Raw genomic sequence first — 21,219 nt, 5'->3', positions numbered from 1 at the left:
ATAACCTCACATACCTCAACTTCATTTTTGGCATGAGAGGCCAAAAACCGGCCCCACATCAACAGCAGTGACGCCACAGCCTACAGGACCCCAACCCCAGGCACTAATGTGAAGCTCAAGACAGCGCAAAAAGTCACGACACTACGTGGAGTGTGACTGAAGCCTTAGTTCTGAAACAGTCATTTTCTTTCACTGAAGAAAGGGAGATGTGGCCAGTGGCATCGTCATATGCATCCCCGGCATATGCCAGTGCCGCCTCCATCCTTGTTTGTAACCAAAGTGCAACAACAAATCGTCTCATTTCTCAGCAGCCACAGTGCGCAGTTGTGTGTGCACCTCGTTCCACACTATAAAGCACTTTTTTCATGTTTGAGTACTGACCACTGTGGTGTGAAATGGGCATGTTATGTACGAAAGACCACAGGGGTGTGCAAATAAATGATGCATTTCAAGTTGAATAACGAATAAAGAAAAAAAAGGCAACTATCAAATGAGATATCGGAAAATTGAACACAAATGTTTATGCTTCCAAATTATGTGCAAAAACACTGTGTTGCGTATGCTCAGGAGGCTGATCACATTACTTAACAAGAATTTTGCTAGCTATCAGTAACTTGGGTACCTACGAATCCAGATGTATATTATGCTCTACTCTTATGAAAGGGAACACAAAATTAGTAAGCGAGCACTGATAACTCAGTTCGTATATGCAGGTCTGGAAAATATTTTTTGCTGGAGGAATATCTGAATGAATGAATGATATTTAATGGCGCAAGGGCCAGGTGGAGGAATATCTGTCAAACAGAATCAAGTGCTTATTTTCCTCTGAAGCAGAAGAAATGGCGAAGTTGCCCTAAATACCAATGTGGTTTTTGGCTTAATAGTAGGCCACTGTGCTTCTATCGCTTAGAAAGTTTTGCTTTGCAGTTTTGTTCCAGAAAACAGGATGGTTTTTCCAACTTTACGGTAGGTGATTTCTGTGGGTTATTGCAAGCTCATTAAGGCCAATTTGCACGACAGACAACAGGCTATGTGCATTACGCCACTTGGCACTTCCCCACATGTTCATCGGCACCACACGGATCGATCGTGGTCGGCACCTAAGCTAAAGAGTTCTGAAATCAGGAGACCCACGGCAAAATCATGTGACATCACCGTTTCCTTTTTTTTTTTTCGTACGCAGCCATCTGCTATCTGTGTGAATGTGTTTGCAGGCAGGGGTCAGTGCACTGTCACAAAAAATTTTCGAGCCTGCCATGTAAATCCAAAGCTAGTCTTGCAATGGGTTGTTTGAAGCTATGAAAAGATACTGTTCTGTACCTACAAGCGGCGTTCGGAATGAAGGGTCACCGTACGATATTTTGCAAAGATGGGAGCCATGAACAAAGTTTATCCTGTGCACCTGCTTTCGTTAGTGAGGCAGTTTGTCAGCTTTCTAAGCGTCGTGCACCTGCTGTGAATAGATCTGCGTTGATTCGGTATGAAATCGTAACTTTAGTCCCCATAACCCAATGACGCATCTCTAATTAGACGATCATGATATTAAGCAAGACACTTAAATCTGACACATTCACACACATGAAAAAGGACATACACAGGCACTGTGTGTACGTCCTTTTTCATGTGTGCGTGAATGTGTCAGATTTAAGTGCACTGCTTCAATATCATGGCTCACCAACTACTTGATCAGTATCTATTAAGATGTCGATGATGATATGTGGCATTTAATGTGCAAGGGCTTCATTTCATTTCATATATTCAACAATTCAAAAGCTTCATTTCAAATAATGGAACGCATTCAAAGTTTGGTGTACTTGATACAGTACAGTGGGCATTAGCAGTTACAAATCGGCGCTTTTTTTTAGTTGTGTTCCCGCAGTTGTGTTCCACAGTTGAGAATGCAGCAAATACAGAAAAGAACATTGATATTGTGATTGTGCCGCCAAAACCAGCTGATGATATGGATGAGGAGGAAGCGATGACAACACCGATACTTTCACAGTTAACGACGTCCGTGCTTAGTGTAGGATAGCAAAGCCTGCAACAATATTCCGCCAAAATGGTTTCACTGAAATAGCAATATTGAGGACACCTTAGCTGCGCTGGTGATGTCGGCGCTGGCATTGCTGTGTTTGCTGCATGTTACTATGTGTGTGTTTGGACGCTCATGATAGATGGTCATGGTGACTACCCCGAAAAAAAAAATCTGAAAACAACTGTGATGCCAATTTTGTCACACCTGAGCATCATGTGCCTGGTTTTCATACAAATTTGATACAAGCAGGTAGGTCCGCATCAACCAGTGTGCCCAGTGTACTAGATGTAGTACCCCATTGTAGCTGGAGAACCAATCAATATTTCTCGACAATTTTTTGAAGATGTGATATTTCTGTAATTCTTTCATTATTCACGAACTTTGAAGAAAATTGACAGTCACTTTTTAGCCTACAGCAAAAAGGGCGACGGCAAAAGCCTGCACGTCAAGAGACATTCATAAATTACTTGACATTCTCAGTGGAATGCGGTATTGTTTATTACTTGTTTTATCTCACCAAAGGTCATGGGTTCGAGTGCCTTAATTGACTCTATAATAAATAACTGTGCCTTAACTAACCTTGCCTTAAAGGGCTCCTCACTCAAGTCTGGCCATACTGAGCGGACAAGTCCAGTGCAAACAATGCGCATTAACGATCATGTCTGCTATGTATTACATTGCTATGCGCTGTGGAAAATGCTGAAATTTCAAACCAAATGCCGTTTGCCCTTTGAAGAAACTGCCAACTTTAGCCTCATTCTTTTCGTCAACGGGCAACCCTGCGCTCCTTGGAATTCGCTCGACAACGGGCATCACTATCGAAATAAAGTTTAGTTGTTTTATTCACCTCAAACAAAGCAGTCAGTTCTTTTTTGACCTGCCATAATTCCCTCAATGTTTAGTGCCGAAACCGGGAAGAAACGATCGAACTTGCCATTGAGGCAATGAGGTCAACAGATGTTGACAGCACAACGAGCTCAGGAAAAACCAGCAACGATCGTCGGGCAGCAAATGGCCGATGAGGCGCGCCTTAAGAGCAAGGCCTAGGGATGCCACACCCAATGGAAACCGACACCACGACTCAAGCCCCATCGCGGTAAGTGAACTGTTCAACACTGATGCTGCGATGGAACGGCTCAAACTGAAAAGAAGCACTTCGAGAAGTCAAGTGACTAAACTGATTTCTGAAGCTGACTTATTTTTGGAGAGCCATGCAGACGAAGGAGCTCTTAATGTCTTGTCTGCGAGGCTTAGCGCCCTCAAAATACAGCTAAAGGAGGTGGACGCCACCATTGAGCCTTTAGTGCAAGACCAAGACTCAGAGCAAAATTATGTATGGACCATAGAATACAACGACCATGTCATCGCACACATGGCACAGACTAACGATTGTCAGGCGCAGACCTCATCGGATGAAAAAGAAGAAAAAGCTCACTGCAGCTGGCTGGTGCTTCCGATGCTGCATAAAAGGGCCCACTTCAAGGGAATGCCACAACAAAAGAATAAAATTCAAGGAATGTGGCAGAAAACATCCGACTAAGATGTGTGACCTGACAGGGAAGCCAGCTGAGAACAAAGCCACAGAGATGCACTCATAGACAGAAATCTGAAAACGTACCAAATATGCTGCTCCAAACCACTTAAGTATGGGCAGTGGGACGAAGAAGAGTGCTCACTTGTCAAAGGTAGCCAACAAAGCTTTGTCGCTAAAAACCTTTCATGTGAAATGCAACTAGAGGTCATAGGTGAAGAGGACATCACAATCTACCCATTCAGAGAAGCAGGAAACATTATACAAGAGAAGCGCAGAAGAGCAAGATTTAGGCTATGAAGTCAATACAACCGTAAAGAGCACTCTATCGAAGCTCTGGAAATACCGGAAATCTGCTCTGATCAGCTTCATATTCCTGAGGACATCCTAAAAAAAGGTGCAAGCGGGCATAGATGAACTGGCAGATGGGACTGTTGCACCAGCCCATTTGATGGGAAGCGGGATCGACATTCTTATTGGTGCTGACTATCACTGGACTTCGGTGTGTGGTAAGTCAAGAAGCTGTAAGGTGCACTAATTGTGGTAAAGATCAAATCTGGCTGGACTCTGCCAGGAGTGATTCCCGACAGTAGCTCAGCTGCCTGCTGCTCAACCATGGCAGTGCTTCATGTCGGAATGTTCGCCGACACAACCAGCTTGTCCAAGGAGCTTAAATCATTTTGGAAACTTGAAAGCATTAGAACTATCGACGCATATGCCCAAACGAACAAAGAAAGCAAAGAAGTCATGAGCACATTTTCGGCATCGGTAGAGAAAATGGACAAGCGCTACGAGGTAGCACTGCCCTGGAAACCCCTGAACATGCAACTCGGCGACAACAAAGCTGTTGCAAAGAAGCGCTTGACTAACGTCACGAAGAAGTTAATGAAAGATGAGACGATACTGATAAAGTATAATGAGGCTATCCATCAGTAGCTGCAACAAGGGTTCGCAGAACGACTTCCATCACAAGAAATAAACAACAATGTAAGCAGATTATACTATATGCCTCATGGTGCAGTTTTTAGAGTCGACAGCCTTTCAACCAAGATCTTCTCATGATGCAGGTTGTACATCTCTGAACGAAGCCCTAAGACCAGGACCAAACTTGAATCCTGAATTGCTTAAGCTGTTGCTGAACTTCAGAATTCATCGTATTGTATTAAGTGCAGACACTGAAAAAGCATTTCTGAAATTTCGGTACAACCGGCGGATCGCGATGCCCCCCGATTTCTCTGGTATGGACATCTTCCAATGAATGAAGACCTAGAGCCTCCTATTAAGGTCTAGAGAATGACACGTTTCCCTTCTGGCATGACAAGTAGTCCATTCCTCCCCGCAGCCACCATGCGCCACTATCTGTCCCCCCCCCCCCCATGACAGGATATTATCCAGAAATAAGAAAAACCATGAGCGAGAGCCTTCACGTGGACAACCTCGTAACAGGAGCGGACACAGTGGAGGAGGCTACAGATTTCTACCGAGGGGAATTGCAAGAAGCTGCAACAGCTGTTCAACGAAAAAAATGGATGTGCTTTTTGCTACGTAGAATGTCCAACGAGTGTCTCACGGGTTCTCGGACTTGTATGGGATGAGTAAGAACAGAGATCATCTGGCATTTTCCATGGAGGCCATTTTAGATTTCCTAGACCAAAACAGCAACACAAAATGATTCATCCTTCAGGCGTCGGCTTGTATATATGATCCACTTGGTTCCCTTTCTCCGGTCACAGTGACAACTAAGTTGATGTTCCGAACACTGCGAGAATTGGGTATTGTGTGGGACACCCCTAGGCCTAAAGAAGTCAAAGCAGCTTGGACGCAGTGGCACACCCAGCTACACCATTTAACGGAATTAAAAGAGCCAAGATGATATGGTAGCTTACCTAACAATAGCTGGAAGGAAGTACACATCTTCACAGATGCCAGCCCCAAAGCTTACAGCGCAGTTGTATATTTGCGCATCTCCGGGGTCAAGGGAGCAAAGGTTACTCTGGTCCTCTTAGTCTCGAGTAGCACCAATTAGGAGAATTTCTCTTCCAAAACTGGAATTGATGGGCATGGTGATAGGTGCTCGAGTGAGGTAATATTTGGAGTGGTCCTTGAGCCTTGCAGTAGCCAAATGATATCTGTGGAGAGATTCATCTATTGCACTGCATTGGGTGCGAGGTCCTGCACAACAATGGAAACCCTTTGTCGCCAACAGAGTTGTCAATTCAGCAGCAAATAGATCCAGACATCTGGAATCACTGTTTTGGGGTCGAAAATCCCGCTGACCTTTTGACAAGAGGAGTCACACCTCAGGCACTCAGGTCAAGCTCACTTCAGTGGAATGGACCTGCTTGGCTTTCGCAGGCATCTACTTGCTGGCTAAGGCATGAAGGCATCGCTGACATGACCATCGCAGAGGAGGAAAGAACACTTAAAGGAGTACTGACACAAAAAAAATCCACGTGGTTTTTTCTGCTTTAATAAGTAGTTAATGACCCAGTAATCACGGCACGAGACCTCATTTACTTCAGAGTGCGACGGGTAATTATTTGCAGTCTTTTTTGTAGCGACCAGTCCAAGTTTCGGTTTCAGAGAGCAACGAGACGGCCAAACGTGAGTGTAAACAAAGTGGTCACGTGTTCGCAAAAAGCCATGACGTATGCTCTGACGCGCAGCCAGCGTGCGGCGCGCCGGCACGCGAGCTTCCTTTTGCTAGTCGTCTGCTACGCCTGCACCTCGTTTTCATCGTCCAGCGGCGACGATTTCCTGCATGTGGGAGTCGCGAACTCGGTCCACTTCTGCCAGTGAAGGGTGTCGTGGGGAAAACAATGCATAGTTATACCCAACCCTGAATATGTTCCGCAGAAGTCAACGCAGCAGTATGTACGCGGCATGGTGCTGCACTCGCAATTCGTGCGTGGTCAGTGCAGCGCAGTCAAGCTGATAGTGTGGGAAATATCCCGACGGACACGACAAAAACTGCAGTTGCAGCGACACGGAGAGCGTCCCACTACAACAGCTAGAACAAGCAACAACAGAGGAGAAGAGCACGCGTAAGCCGCATGGCAGCCAACGAAAATTCGTGACGTAGCCACATGACGTAGCGTTTTCTTGGCTATTTACAATCCCGGGTGATGTCAATGTCGCGAGGTGCTCTGTTTTGCGGTTGGCTGCGCGCACGTACTTTAAAATTGATTTTAAATATGTTCTAAGCGATATTCGCCGCTGATATTTTATAGACGATGTGTGTGTGACCAACTAAATCGATCTCACAAGTTATGTCGACTTCAAATTTTTGTGTCAGTACTCCTTTAAGAGTTCACAACGTGACTGTAAAGGAATCTGTCTTGCCTCTGCAAACATATAGCTCCCTCTCTTGATTGGTTCAAGTGACAGCCTGGGTTTTACAATTTTTCCACAATGCCAGGCACCCGGGCCAGAAATACGAGGGACCTATTACGACAGAGGAAGTTTAAAAGGCACATACTTGTTTGATTCTTCAAGTACAATTCGAGGCCTTCGAAGAGGAATTCTAGTGTCTTCGCTGCTCATCTAGCGTCACCTACGATGATGATGGGGTGCTCAGAGTGGGATGAAGGCTCACTGCAGCCAAGTTGTCCTACAATGTGAAGCATCCTTTATCCTACCGTCGAGACATTCCTTCACAGAGCTAACGATCAGCACCACCCCACCACTGTCTCCTGCATGCCAGCGCACTGGAGACTCTTACTGAACTGAGGGAAGTGTACTGGATCATGCAGAGAAGGCATATGGTGAAAAAGGTGCTCAAGAAATGTGCAACTTGCAACCGTTTAAACAGCTGAGCTGCTACTGAGCCAGTCACTCCTCCACTTCATGAGAGGGTTACGGGTGTGGACTTTGCCGGACCACGGAACACAAAGGATCAAGGAAACAACTGTAAGTCTTGATGACATCATTATTTTCACATGTGCAGTGACTTGTGCAATATACCTTGAACTGGTGACCGACATGTCCACATCAAACTTCCTAATGACGTTCCGAAGATTTATCTTAAGAGGAGTTTCTCCAGTCATCTGTTGTGACAATGCCAGGGCATTCCAGCCTGTTTCTAAGGATCTAATGCAACTATGGACAACAATAAGAGGAGAAGAAATTCACATCGTCACAAGCCACCAGATGCGCTGGAAATTTATAGTTGAGAAAGTGGGGAAGATTTTGGGAAATAATGGTTCGGTCTGTGAAAACATAATTTAAGAAAGTCTTGGGAAACAGCTATTGCAACTTCGAGCAGCTCACGACAATCCTATGTGAAACTGAAGTTGTCATCAACTCTAGACCCTTGACCAACGTCTACACAGAGGCAAACGAACCCAAACCTCTAGCCCCATGGCACTTTCTAGTGGTAAAGCGCGACTGACCACTCTTCCCGACAGTGATTCCGCTACAGAGGTAGCTCAGCCCCCCAGTCAACTCGCTCGTCGCTGGCGCTACCAACAAAGGATGGTCAACCAATTTTGGCGTCGCTGGAAAAAGGAGTACTTGACGAGTCTCTAATCAGCACATTTTGCTCTGCCAAATTCGTCAAGCACACTGAAGAAAGAAACGCTCATTTTAGTCCATGAACACTATCTACCGAGGCAACTCTGGAAAACTGGACAAGTGGCAGAAGTTCTTCTCGGATGAGATGGAAGAATCAAGCGCTTGCATGGTGCACATGCGTAATGGAACCACATTGAAAAGACCGATTGAACTGTTGTACCCCACGGAATACATGGACGAATGACCTGAAGCTCATTCCGGGGGAGTATGAAGAAACTGCCAACTTTAGCCTCATTCTTTTCGTCGATGGGCAACCCTGTGCTCCTCTGAACTCGCTCGGCAATAGGCATCACTATCGAAATAAAGTTTAGTTGTTTTGTTCACCTCAAACGAAACAGTCAGCTCTTTTTTTGACCTGCCATAATTTCCACGCCTTTCTCCTTGTGGGAGCCACGCTCCCAGCCGGAGAGGGGACGTATATGCGCAAGTGTACCTACGTACAGGCGCCGAAAAAAGTGGTATACTCCACGTAGCGGGAGTCGAAGCAACGGCAAACTGCATCGCAACGCCATCTACAGGCAGCATCTGGGATCGAGATAGCCAATGGGTGCCCTTTATTATCTGCAAGCATGTCGCTTGACTCGTGTCAATGTTTCGTGCTTCAGCTCGCCAAAATGCCGAGCGACGCCACTGAAGTAGCAATCTGCGTGGAGTATACCACTTTTGTCGGCGCCTGTAGATGTATACGCTGCGACGTCACACATAGCGAAATGTGACTTCATGAATTATTCAAGGCAGCATCTTTTATTTATATAATCTGTTGCTTCAATAGATGAATTAAAGTTTAGAGAAATAATGAAACACACAAACCTAATGTCTGCACATTTTTGTTCTACTTCATACCAAAGATGAACTTCCGTTTATCTGCTTGTTCCCACGTCGTTCAGTCGGGCACGCAGACAATGAAAGCATGTCATTTTCTACAGCATTTCCGCACGCGATCATGCTCTGCGATCCACCTGTTTCTTGCCTGCCTCATTGTTCCCGTAGCACTGACTGATGTAGCATGTAGCACGACTGATGTAGTTCATTTAGCAGAGTTGTGATACCACAACTTCCAGCGTATAACTGAAATTTTCGATGTGGCCTGGTGAGGGGTCCTTTTAACACCAAATGTGGGTTCGACTTACACATAAGCTCAAGGGTTTAACTCCTACCGAAAGTCATGGGTTTGGGTACCTGAATCAGCTCTATCCTAATTAACTTTGCCTTTTTTTTTGGCTTGATGAGCGGCATCGGAGCCAGCTGTGGAGAAAGACGACAAACACGCGAGCAGTGGCACGAGCGCGTATCTGTGCAAAGCAAGCTCACATGACTTTCTGTGCCACATGAAGTGTTTTCCAGACCATCAGGGCATGAGCCAATTAAGGGTTTCGCCTTAAAATTGCACTGGCCGTTTTACCATGCGTCACCATGGGTTAACAAGCATAGTGTAACACGCACACAAGCAAACATGAACACATCTCACTAGGCGATTGTGGAAACTCACTGTCGAAATGCTGCAGTGAGGAAACACGGCAGGAGCAGCGAGCAAATTGACCTTTCTGCTGCCGCTCCCATCGACATGAACTAAAGCGCGAAAACGCAGCACGGACTCTGTACCCATTACAGATGGCTTGTAAGCTACAGCGGCCTGGCGGGGCACGCGGGGCTGCATGGGCTGCCCAGAGTGGAAAATCCCTCCCTCCCTACCCCCTGAAGCCTCGCCACTTCCTGCTTGCTTTCCTCCGATGCACAGCCATGATTTTTATCACTCTAAGACTTTATACGGAAGAAATGTGCCTGAAGTCTCCATATAATTGCTATCGCAATGAGTCCACAGGAAGGAACAGTGCCGGATGATGAGGTATATTTTGTAAGTAAGCTAGAGAAAAGTGCTTTTTTTCTTTCTGCTTCTGATTCGTGGCACTCCACCAGGACCTGTAGGATGGTCAGCATTTCTCCACATTAAACGCTGATGGGAAGTTCACCACTAGACAGCATGTGTGGGTTTAGGTGCAGCCTATTCTAAGTCGACACTGAATTACTTCAGTTCACCTAATTTTTTTTTATGGTTGCCAATTACCCAATCGAGGCTTAACTTATTTGATGTCTCAAGTGTCCCACATTCACTGCCAGTATGTTCTAATTTTCCTGTGCAGAAAAGGTTTCAAATCTGCCATAGGACAGATATGAAAGTGTTGCTCGCCTTCGCCATAATAGATGTAGCCATCTGGTCTGGTAGCATGTCCCCTCAATGCCACTGTGGCCAGACACCCAGCAGATTACAAGCTGGTTGGATATATATACACAGTATATAGAAGTGAATTAAGTTCATTGACTATGGGATTTTTGTTTGCGGAATGACATTAAAAACCTTACTACACTCAAAGAGTCAGTGAATATGATGGCCTTTAAGAGGGTGATTTTCCTGGCATGTTTAACAGCAGACATTACTGCATATGCCTCCATGGAAAAGATGCCCGTTTTCGAGGGCAAAGCATCAGATTCTGATAAAGATGGACCAACTACTGAATAAGACACGCTTGCATGGGCCTTTGATGCGCGAGTACAAAATTCCAGGCATGAGTACTTTAACTGAAATTCTAAGAAGTACATTCGGATGTGTTCCCCTTGATCATGCTTTGTAACTTTGACAAATGACATGTTGCATTCTATCAATTGCCACAGCCATGGTGGCAGCAGCCTTGTTGGAGCCATAACTGGATGCACATGTAGTGGGACATTCATTTATTTGCTCAGCTTCCCCACATGTAGTGAGAAAGGAATTTTCATTGAAAGGCAGTTTTCAAATAGTTTGGTACAAGACAAATCGTTAAGAGTTTTATAGCACAGGTGTTCAGAATTAGAGTGCACTTTCAGGAAATATGAGAAGCTTACGAGATGAGAAGCTCTTTGCAGGTGGTGTGACCACTCATTAGATTCTATGTACACTCTATGTACACTCTGTGGTGCCTGTGGCCAGGCAAATACCTAAATGGTGAACAGGATCTAAAATCTTCAATGCACTTGGAGCAGCAGAGTGATACACCGCGGAACCATAATCCAGACATTACTGTACGAAGCTCTTGAAAAGGTTCACTAAACGCATCCTGTCGCTGCCCCATGTTGTGCGAGATAGAATTTTCATTAGGTTCATTGGTTTTAGGCATATTGCTTTCAGATATTTTATGTGTGAAATGAAAGTGAGCTTAGAGTCAAGTATGGTGCCCAAAAACTTCCGTGTTCTTTGTCCACAGGTATTTGCTGTCTATATCAAAAACTAGACCTCTCTTTCTTGCAAAAAGTATGTGAACATTCATGGGGCTTAACTTTAAACCCGTTTTCACCTGCCCACTTAGATACTTTATTCAAGCTCTGTTGTACTTGTCTCTCACACACTGCAAGGTTCCTGGATTTGAAACCTATTTGTTTGTATATTTTATAACCTCTAAGAGGTTTGAGCATTGTCATTTCCTCACATGGCATATCGCATTGTGGCAGAAGTAATAAACTTGAATTGGATTATGGGGCTGCACATGCCAAAACCACACTCGGATTATGAGGCAAGCCGTAGTGGTGGATTCCAGATTAATTTTGACACCGTGATGTTCTTTAACAGGTCCCAAATCTAAGTGCACGTGGGTTTTCTATTTTGCCCCCGTTGAAATGCAGCTGCTGCAATTTGGATCAAATCCACGACCTCTAGCAATGCCATAGCCGCAAAGCTAATGCAGCGTGCATAGAAGTGTTGATTTGACGGTTGACCGCTTCCGTAGTGTCACCTGGACCCTGTGGTGCACTTTAATTAATGCGGCTCTGCTTCTGCACGCCCTGCGCAAGTTGCCCGCTTGACATATTTGCATGGCATTTATTTTTCAGAAATAGCAGCAACATGCTGTACTGTACCTTGAACTTAAGCTTATCCTGTTTCCCCGCAACCGCTGTCATATAGTAATGGGGTTTCCTTGCCTTCTTGCATCACCTACCCCTCTCTTGTACGGGAACTGCCTCTTCTCCCTTTCCTAACCCCAGTTTGGGTATCTCAGTTTGGGGTACACCAAAGTACCGCAGTTTGGGGTACCTCAGGTATGGTTCTGGAAGCTGGTCGATGAGGCTGTGAAATTCCGTTTTACTGAGGTGATAGTTTGGTGGTATGTAAATGGAGCAAATGGTTACAAGCTTATTAAACAATATTAATTGCACAAATACAGCCTTGAGGGGTATCTGAAGGGCAAACTGTTGGCAAGCAAAAGACTTATTCACAGCTATAGCTGCACCTTCAGACAAGATAGAAGCGTCGTCACGGTTTTTACGGAAACTCTCATATTGCTTGAGAAAGTTCGACTGTGTTGTCTTTAAGCAATTTTCTTGGACACAGAGTACCTTTGGATTAAATTTATGTACAAGTTCTGTGAAGTCATTGAGGTCACGAAGTCCTCTGAAGTTACACTGTAGTATCTGTGTATTCATGTTGCAGACAATTTTGGGCTGTGTGTCTTGTGTAAGAGTATCTTACACAGCCCCTTCGGGGCCCTGCTATGCGGAATTTTTCTTTTTTGTGAGGCAATGGACATGCACTCACTGCGTTTGACGTGAAGGTCTTGTCTCGGGCGACGAGACCTTTGAGGCCACCAGCCCAAAGGTCGATGGCCCTTTCTACTGGAGCAGCGCTAGCTGCAGGGCTCAGGGGGGCGGATGGCGTCACTGGCGGCTCACTGCGTGTGGGCCAGACAGTCCAGAAGCCATTGTGTCACTGCCCCCTGGCGTGCCCCATCGGCAAAGCTGTTATTGGGCAGGTATGACACCCACCTGCGTGCCTCTTTAAACGAAATGTTTTGTTTGACTTTAAGTGTCACTATTTCCTCATTTATCTTCAACGATGGGCAGGACCACAAGTAGGCGGCATGCTCCCCATTGCAGTTGACACAGTGTGGAGTATTTTCACAGGATTCAGATGGATGCTCATCATCATCATAATCATCAGCCTGGTTACGCCCACTGCAGGGCAAAGGCCTCTCCCATACTTCTCAAACAACCCCGGTCACGTACTAATTGTGGCCATGTCGTCCCTGCAAACTTCTTAATCTCATCCGCCCACCCAACTTTCTGCCGCCCTCTGCTACGCTTCCCTTGGAATCCAGTCCGTAACCCTTAATGACCATCGGATATCTTCCCTCCTCATTACATATCCTGCCCATGCCCCCCCCCATTTCTTTTTCTTGATTTCAACTAAGATGTCATTAACTCGCATCTGTTCCCTCACCCAATCTGCTCTTTTCTTATCCCTTAACATTACACCCATCATTCTTCTTTCCATAGCTCGTTGCGTCGTCCTCAATTTAAGTAGAACCCTTTTCGTAAGCCTCCAGGTTTCTGTCCCGTAGGCGAGTACTGGTAAGACACGGCTATTATGCTCATGGAAGCTCATGAGCACTGCATTTAGCACAACTTTGGCAGCCTCGGCTGTTGTGTAAACTGCGGCCAAATCACTGGCATTTGAGACATCGCAGAGGGTTTGGGACATTTGGTCTGACCCAGAACTCCGCATACCCAGCCTCAATATTCTCAGCAAGCACACTTGAACCAAAGGTAAGTACTAGATGCTTTGTTTTCATTTCTTTTCTGTCGGGCCTTCGCAAATTCTCTTAACATTGATTAAATTTTGTTCCATCTGGTCATCACCGGAAACAACACCACGGGTGGTGTTCATTGTGCGGTGCGAGGTTATTGACACTGGGATGTCCTTAAACTAGACTACTGTAAAATTCCGAACAAGCAGCCCCACCCGTGCAAGAGCCCCCCCACCCCACACAACTTCACTGCTAACTGCAAATTTCCGCGTTGTTTCGGGAAACCGTCCTCCCCCTCTCCTTCTCCTCCACGCACCACATGCAGGCAACACTGGCCTGCCACATCCTGTTCCCGAAAAGAAATTCACATGACATTTCTTTTTTTTTTTGTAGGCCCGTCCCCATTAGCAACGCGCAACTCACCGCACCCCGTTTGCAGCTCGTGGACCACCGGCTGACAGCGGTCTTGCTGGCAAATGCCAATATCTGCCTGTCGAACTGTACAGATGATCTCCCTGCGGCAAAGCGACGTGGCCACTCAGACAGGAGTGGTCGCGGCCACGGTGGAAGAAGAACAGGTGCTCCGACAACGCGGGGGACGCTGGAGCGCAACGCGTCTCACTATTGGTGGTGTTTCACGTCTACACCACTGCACGGCAGCACACGTTAGGAGGCTGAAAAAGCAAAGCAGAAAATTTGAACATGTAAGCACTTGTAACTGTACCCGAAGTGCGTTGAAAGAAATAAAACAATTTTTTTTTCAGTGTTCCTGCCTTTCACTATAATAATTAAAATCCCGCAGGTGCCGCAACAGATGACAATGACTCCAACAGTTCAGACACACCGCGTGCTCTAGCAGATGGCGTTTGTCGATCCTTCGAAGCGGTCACCGACAAGCGCCGTGGGCAGACGATAAACTATTAGTTTAGCAAGGTTTGCTTCACAATTGAGAAATCTATCATCTTAGTTCTTGGTAAGCACTTAAAAATTCAGACAAACAGTCTGATTGCAAGAACGGAAGGGAGGTCTGCATCTCGAGCTGTGACGGATTGTAGGCGAGAAGTGCTTCTCACCAAACTGCAACAGCAGGTTTTGCATGTGCAAAGACAGAGTTACCATGTTCAGTGAAAAGAGTCGATTGCATGGTTTGTAGGATGCTCTCGAACATGGACACCAAGAGTGTACGGGTGTGAAAAGCACTTCGACCCGGCGTATGTCACAAGTTCGTGGACAGCAGCACAGAATAAAATTTAAAAAGGGTCTGCGATCTGAACTTGAGCTTGTTGGTAAGGCTTCAAAACAGCACGAAAAAAAATAAGGCAAAAAAAGAGGGCAGGACAGGTGCTTTCTTGTTTGTCGTTCTGGACTCACTTCTCTCTTCTTGTGCTGTTTACCCCGTAATGAAGCAGTGCACAATAAGTTTGTAACCGTCAGCACGTCCAGAAGAGCAAATTTGAGAAATATGGCTAAGCTAAGATGCACGTCCAAAAAGTCCAGGCTGGCATAAATAATACCGGAGTCACCCGCTACGGCGTACATCTTCACCCGAGTGTGGTGTTGCCGAGCGAAAACTCTGAATTTATCTTTTCAGCGTTTAGAATAATTCATTCAAGAGCATGCACGTGGATACCACGGATGTACCACGGATAGCTTGTAAGGCAGCGTAGTTTTTAAGGAATTACCTGCCTCTCAATTCGTGGCTTCTAGAATTTGGACCTTCTGCATAGAATCTGTATGTGAAGCACACTATGCATCATGTTTCTTTGAGTATAAACAGTGAAATATATGAATGTTAATGTACTTTATTAGGTGAAGGCGCTTCTGTTTAGTCATTTACTAATCCTATGCTTCACTCCTCAGAACCTTGCTTCGTATGAAAGGAGACCGGGAACTGTATTGTACGTGACAAATAGTAGCGACGGTTTGTTGAAGCAGAAGTGACGAAAGTAAATTAGGTTAGTAGTGGATTCAGCAAAAGACGAACGGTGACTGCCACACTGAGAGAAATACTGTACACTTTTGTTTAGAAAAGATAGAAAAGCGCCGCAGCAATTATAACTCACATTTTAAGATTTCGTAACATAAACAGTGGCTTACGGTTTGTCGCTCTAAAAAATTCACTCTAAAAGACAGAGGCTGCCAAGCACTATCTCAGCGCGGTGGCCAGGCAATGTCCGGACACCGGCGCGCCAGCACTCTGCAGCCCCCTCCGCCCCCCTAAAGTTCCTTGATAATTTGAAAGTACCGCCACTCTTTGAACTCTGCCGCTGCCGCGCAACCTCCTCACCTCCTCCTCGCCCCTTACGCGTCCCCCCCCCCGTGGGAAGCGGTCTTGCGCCCGTTTTTCTGTACGACGATTGGTCTCCCTGTCGTTGCCCTTGGAAACGTGTGGACCTTGCGTTTTTCTTTTTCATCTGCGCCATTTTTCTCCTCAGCTCGGCTGGCTCGGCGCTTTAGGCCGGCGTAGCGAACGTTGTACGCTGCGCGTTTCCTGCTCTATGCGCTAGCGCTATGCCGTGCTGTTGCGCATATAGCTGCAGCAAGAAGCCTGAATATGGTTATGCCGTTCATGAAAGCGTGACGGCTTCCGGCGCAAGTCGTCACGCTTTTCTTTTGATATCATAAAAAAAAGGCATAACCACCTTCAGGTTTATTACCGCGGTGATATGCGCAACAGCACGGCATAGCACTAGCACCTAGAGCAGTAAACACAGCGTACAACGTTCGCTACGCCGACCTCAAACGCCGAGTCAGCCGAGCTGAGAAAAGTGGCGCGAACGAAAAAGAAAAGCACAAGGAAAACGCGAAATCCGCGCGTTTCCACGGGCAACGGCAGGGAGACCCATCGACGTGCACAGAAACGGGGGCAAAACTGGCTGCCGCGGGGGGGGGGCGCAAGGGGAAAGGAGGAGGCGAGGAGGTCGCGCGGCGGCGGCAGAGCTCAAAGAGTGGCGGTACTTTCAAATTATCAAGGGACTTTACGGCCCTCTTACCGCGCGCTGGCGGCGGCCCAACATGAGTGCCCGAGACACATGGTGCGATTTTGGGTGCGATTGGTCGTGCGACCACAGAACACCTATACAAAATTAGAGAAGGGAAACTGTACCTTCCACAGTGCAACGGAATTAAGCGTAGCGGTGGCGTCGTGAACTAAAGTATGCGACCACAGATGGCGCTGTACAACAGGAAACGGAGAGTGTCTGGGAGAGTGTTCAGGTATCTGTACAGGCAAAACATTGATTCACAGTGGAGGAAAAGAACTAGGAAGCTTACCAGTATAGAGGCTAGAAGGTTATCCTAGTGTCGGGAGCGGGCGCCCTTTCCCGAAGCGCCGGAGAAACCAGTTTGGATGCTTGGTGGGGTAGTTCGAAGAGGGCGCTGCGCTCCTGTGGCGGGTTACCGACGCCAGCCGAAGGAATGCAGACACAAGTCGTCGTCAGTTTTGGGTAGCACGTGTACCGACGTAGTTCACTTTGTTGCAGCCTTTATTTTCGTTGAGACCGTACGTAGTGCCACGGCTCGGTGCGATGCGACGTTGAACTTCTGTGATAATGCCCTCAAAAAAAGAGAGGACATGTTTTGTTCCCCTTTGTAAGGGCGGTTACAAGTCGTCTATAGAAAAGGTGTCGTTGTTCCGCGCTCCATCCGACCCTGTTCGCTTGAAGGCATGGGCAAGGAACATCAAGAGAGACGTTGGAAAACGAAAGAGTGATGTTGGAAAACGAAAGGCTGACCACCTAACAGAAATTATTGATGAGCTGATGGCAATTTGGAGTGTGCAGAATCTGTGTTGAAAACACAAGGCAAGCAGTTTGATCATGACAACTGTGTCGAAAAGCACAGTGACAGTAGGTTAGTATATTATATAGCCGGCTATGTTGTCAGAAAGTCTTTAAAAAATTTCCATGCCCAGAGTGTGCCTCTTGCCTTTGTATTTTGCCCCTACAAGCAGATTCTGATGTAAATTCTATACTAACCAGGCAGTTTGATCATGGGGGCTTGATCTTCCCTTCCAAAGCTGTTGAGGAGCTTGTTTGTAAAGTTGAGGACACATTTACTGTGTATTTCAGCAGGAATAAGCTTCATGCTGAAAGCATGGTCTGCTTTTTGCATTTCCTTCAGGGAGCGAAGCTTAAAGAAGTGGGTTGCAGTGAGCATGGGCGGTGTTTGACAACAAACATAATAAAGTTCTATGCACTGACGAGGCTGCACTTCTTTGCAAAAGCAAAGAGCATGGAACGGAGCACTCAAAGAGAAAAACAGAAGCTCCTGAAAATGAGGCGATGCCAGTAGAATGACAGTCGCGAAAATGCTCCCTGCTTTTGTACATACCTTCGTTGTGCAATAAAAAAAAAAGAACTTGTAACATAGGTTTTGAGAGCGCTCCCCATACAGCGTTTTTGCGGACCATAGTGTGCAATCTTGTAAAGCTGCAATAAACTATATGCACGAGAAAAACGGAATGCATTCCATTTTCTCTCCACGCTTGTGGGCTGATTAGTGTCGCTTATCCCGTAGAAAAAAAAATATACCAACCCCATTTTATTACGGCCGCTTGCGTAGCTTTCGTCACTCTGGTTAAAATGGCAGCACAACAGGGACGTAGACAAGGCACATAGAAACACATGACGAGTGCACCGTCTAGTTTCTGTGTGTCTTCATCTCTTACGCTGCCATCATAACCAGCTATGGGCGAACTAGCCCAAAACGAAGTTTTATTTCACCGCTCGTCACGATAAGCGTACTGGCCAATATAGTAAGGTTGACTAGCCCTCATAGATTATTGCGTGCCTGTTTTCTGAACTTGCAAATCGGCGGAAGGCGCCGGTCACTTGCGAGCGCCCGCTGCAAAGCGCGCGGGAGCCCGCAAGAGCAACCCGCCAGCGAGCGCTGGCGCCATCTGCCGGAGCATAGCAAAGTATTTCACGTCGGCACGCGCCTTCATGACACTAGGATAACCTTCTAGCCTCTATATTACCAGCAAGTATGCGGCCTGTGGGGTGGGCAACACAGCAACAAAGAAGGTCAAGCGGAAAGTCAGAGAGGCTGAATTAATCTCATGGGTGGCGGCAATGGAAAAGAAACCTGCCATGAGTAACTACTTAAGGGGAAAAAACGAAATTAGGAAATAAACCATTTATGATAACTCAAAGGGAAGCTCATTACTTTTCGAAGCGAGATCGGGATGCCTTAGAACACGCACCTATAAAGCGAGATATAAGAAGGAAGAAGAAGCATGTGCTTGCTGCGGTAAAGCTAGGGAAACGATGGAGCATGTTTTATTAGAATGTGAAGACGTCTATCCAGCGGTCGATTTAGGCACCACTGGCCTCCTTGAAGCCCTTGGGTTCAGCGGGAGCAGTGGTAAAGCAAACAGGTCCGCAATAGACATCAGTAAGAGGCGATTGGAGGATTGGTGGAAGAAAAGTAGGGAACGACAAAAGACGGAGACGTACAAAAGCACAGTTCGCAATAGGGTATCAGAAAATTTGGACGTGGTAGTTCATAGTGTTTTTTTTTTCATTGGTTAATCTAGGTAGGATATTAGGCAGCATAGTAGCAAGAGCTTGGTGGCAAGCCACCGCCCCGTTCCAAAGGGGACGCTCATAACATCCATCCATCCATCCGGAAGTGTTGGGTGGATGCCGCGGACGCTCCTGTGTCGAGGCTTCAGCGACTTCGTTCGTAGCTAAGTACTCTTTTTTTCTTTTTATTAGCCTATGTTTTTGAAGTGTTTTCTTTTGCATGGAGCAGGCGCGCAAATTTTGAAGTCGTGGTAAGCGTGGTAAACGAACCGGCTTTGTCTAGGTCTGGCGGTTTTCCTCGTTAGGCCTAGGTGCTAGGCGGGACCTATTTGATAGGCTTATTTAACTATCTCAGCTAGCTCTTCGAAGTGATTTGGCGGACTCGCTCGTTGAGCCTAAGGACGTAGGCCTAGCGATGAAACCAAAGAAAGGGAAGGCCGCGGGGGACGCGGAGCAAGTGCAGTGCGACGAGTGCCTGCGCTGGTGCTCCCTCGACGAGACCAGTTTCCAGAGCTTAGCAGAGGCGGAGGGGTCTAGCTTTACGTGCAGGCTGTGTGAAGGGGTCAGGGAAGCAGTCCAAAAACTGGAAGGAAATTGGACAGCCAAGTTCAAAGAGCTGAAAGCAGATCTGAGGGAGGAGCGGGAGAAGCGGGTAGCTTTGCAGGCGAAAGTCGACGAGTTGGTCAAGGTGGAAGCGGTCCAGGTCGCGCAATTAGTAAGAACCGTGGCCGAGCTTGGAGAAGAGAGGGAAAGGAGAGCAGAACTGCATTGGCGGCTCGATGCGCTTGAGACGCGGGAAGCGGAGAATGATGGGTCGGGACACCAAGCCGGTGGCAAAAGCACAGAAAGTAGGGTAGACCCTACAGGCGAAGTGGGAGGCAGGGAGCCAGAGCAAGCGGGAGTCGTCTCGCCGCCGGTGAATCGGCATAGTTATAGTGAAGCAGCGCAACACGTCCCGAGTGAGGCGACGCTGCAGCCACAGGGGCGCCAGCGAGCGCGAGGAGAGGAGGGGAACAAGCTAACCCCAAGGAATGAGCTCATAGCCAATGATAAGCATAACCTCGAAGTTAGGAGGGAGGGAAAGAATGCCCTAGTACTTATCGGTGGTGATACAAATATGAGGAGGTGCAAAAGAGATATAATGGAGCGTGCAAAGGGTGATAAGCGGGTAGCAGTCGGGACGTTCCCAGGCAGGACAATGGACGCAGTACTGAGAGAAACAAAAAGCGAGCTTTCTGAAAATGTTGCAGAGCGCAATTTGGTAGTGGTAGCGGCGGGGCTAAATGATGTCTTGAATGGTGAAGCCGCAAAAGTAGTGGGAAGATTAGCGGAGGGAGTTGACGATTTAAGGGCGATAGCACAGCAAGTCCAGATCGTGGTATGCACAGTGCCGGAGGTGCAAGGAAGGAACGGAGCAATTGCCAAGGACGTTGTGGCTGTTAATCGTGAGATAAGAAAGCTAAGCCAGGAGAAAGGATTTGAAGTGGTAGACATAAACAGAGAAGTGCATAGGGCAGGCTTTGGCGGAGGCTTTACACAAGATGGCATCCACTTTAATGGAAGGCTAGGAGCCGAGATCGGCTGGCGCCTGGCAGGTCGGGCAGTAGCTTTTTTAGAGGGTCCACTGCGCCTCAGGGCGTAGGGGTAGGTAGAAACAGTGTAGAAAGTGCAACAATAAAGGCTGACGCCAATAAAATGGCCACTAGGAGGTCCAGGAAGAAAACTACAAAGAAATTTAACACCAGGATCAGGTACATAAACATGCAAGGCGGTAGAAAGAGAGCGAGGTGGTAGGTGTATACGCGCTATGCGAAACACATATCAGGGATCTAGAAGACCCACCGTTTATTGAAGGCTACGTCTGGGAAGGGAGCAATAGAACAACGGAGAGGAAGGGAAGAGGAGTAGGTACGCTCATACACCAAGGAACAAATTGACAAAGAATAAAGTTAACTTGCAAAGAACATGTCTGGGTGTCGGGTACAATTGCCGGTAAAAAGGCAT

At 46.8% G+C, this 21,219-nt stretch overlaps 1 long non-coding RNA gene across 2 annotated transcripts in view; it reads right to left on the bottom strand.

Annotated features, from left to right (window-relative positions):
* The window catches only part of LOC142567927 (uncharacterized), a 90,823-nt gene extending 76,462 nt beyond the window's left edge, over window positions 1–14,361 (bottom strand). For both annotated transcript variants that reach the window (XR_012825308.1, XR_012825309.1), the window contains exon 1: window positions 14,114–14,361. This is a non-coding gene — a long non-coding RNA (uncharacterized LOC142567927). The remainder of the gene's footprint in view (window positions 1–14,113) is intronic.
* Window positions 14,362–21,219: the final 6,858 nt, after the last annotated feature.

This window comes from Dermacentor variabilis, unplaced genomic scaffold (genome assembly GCF_050947875.1).
Source record: "Dermacentor variabilis isolate Ectoservices unplaced genomic scaffold, ASM5094787v1 scaffold_15, whole genome shotgun sequence".
Classification (NCBI taxonomy): domain Eukaryota; kingdom Metazoa; phylum Arthropoda; class Arachnida; order Ixodida; family Ixodidae; genus Dermacentor; species Dermacentor variabilis.
This window is presented reverse-complemented; position numbering and strand designations above follow the sequence as displayed.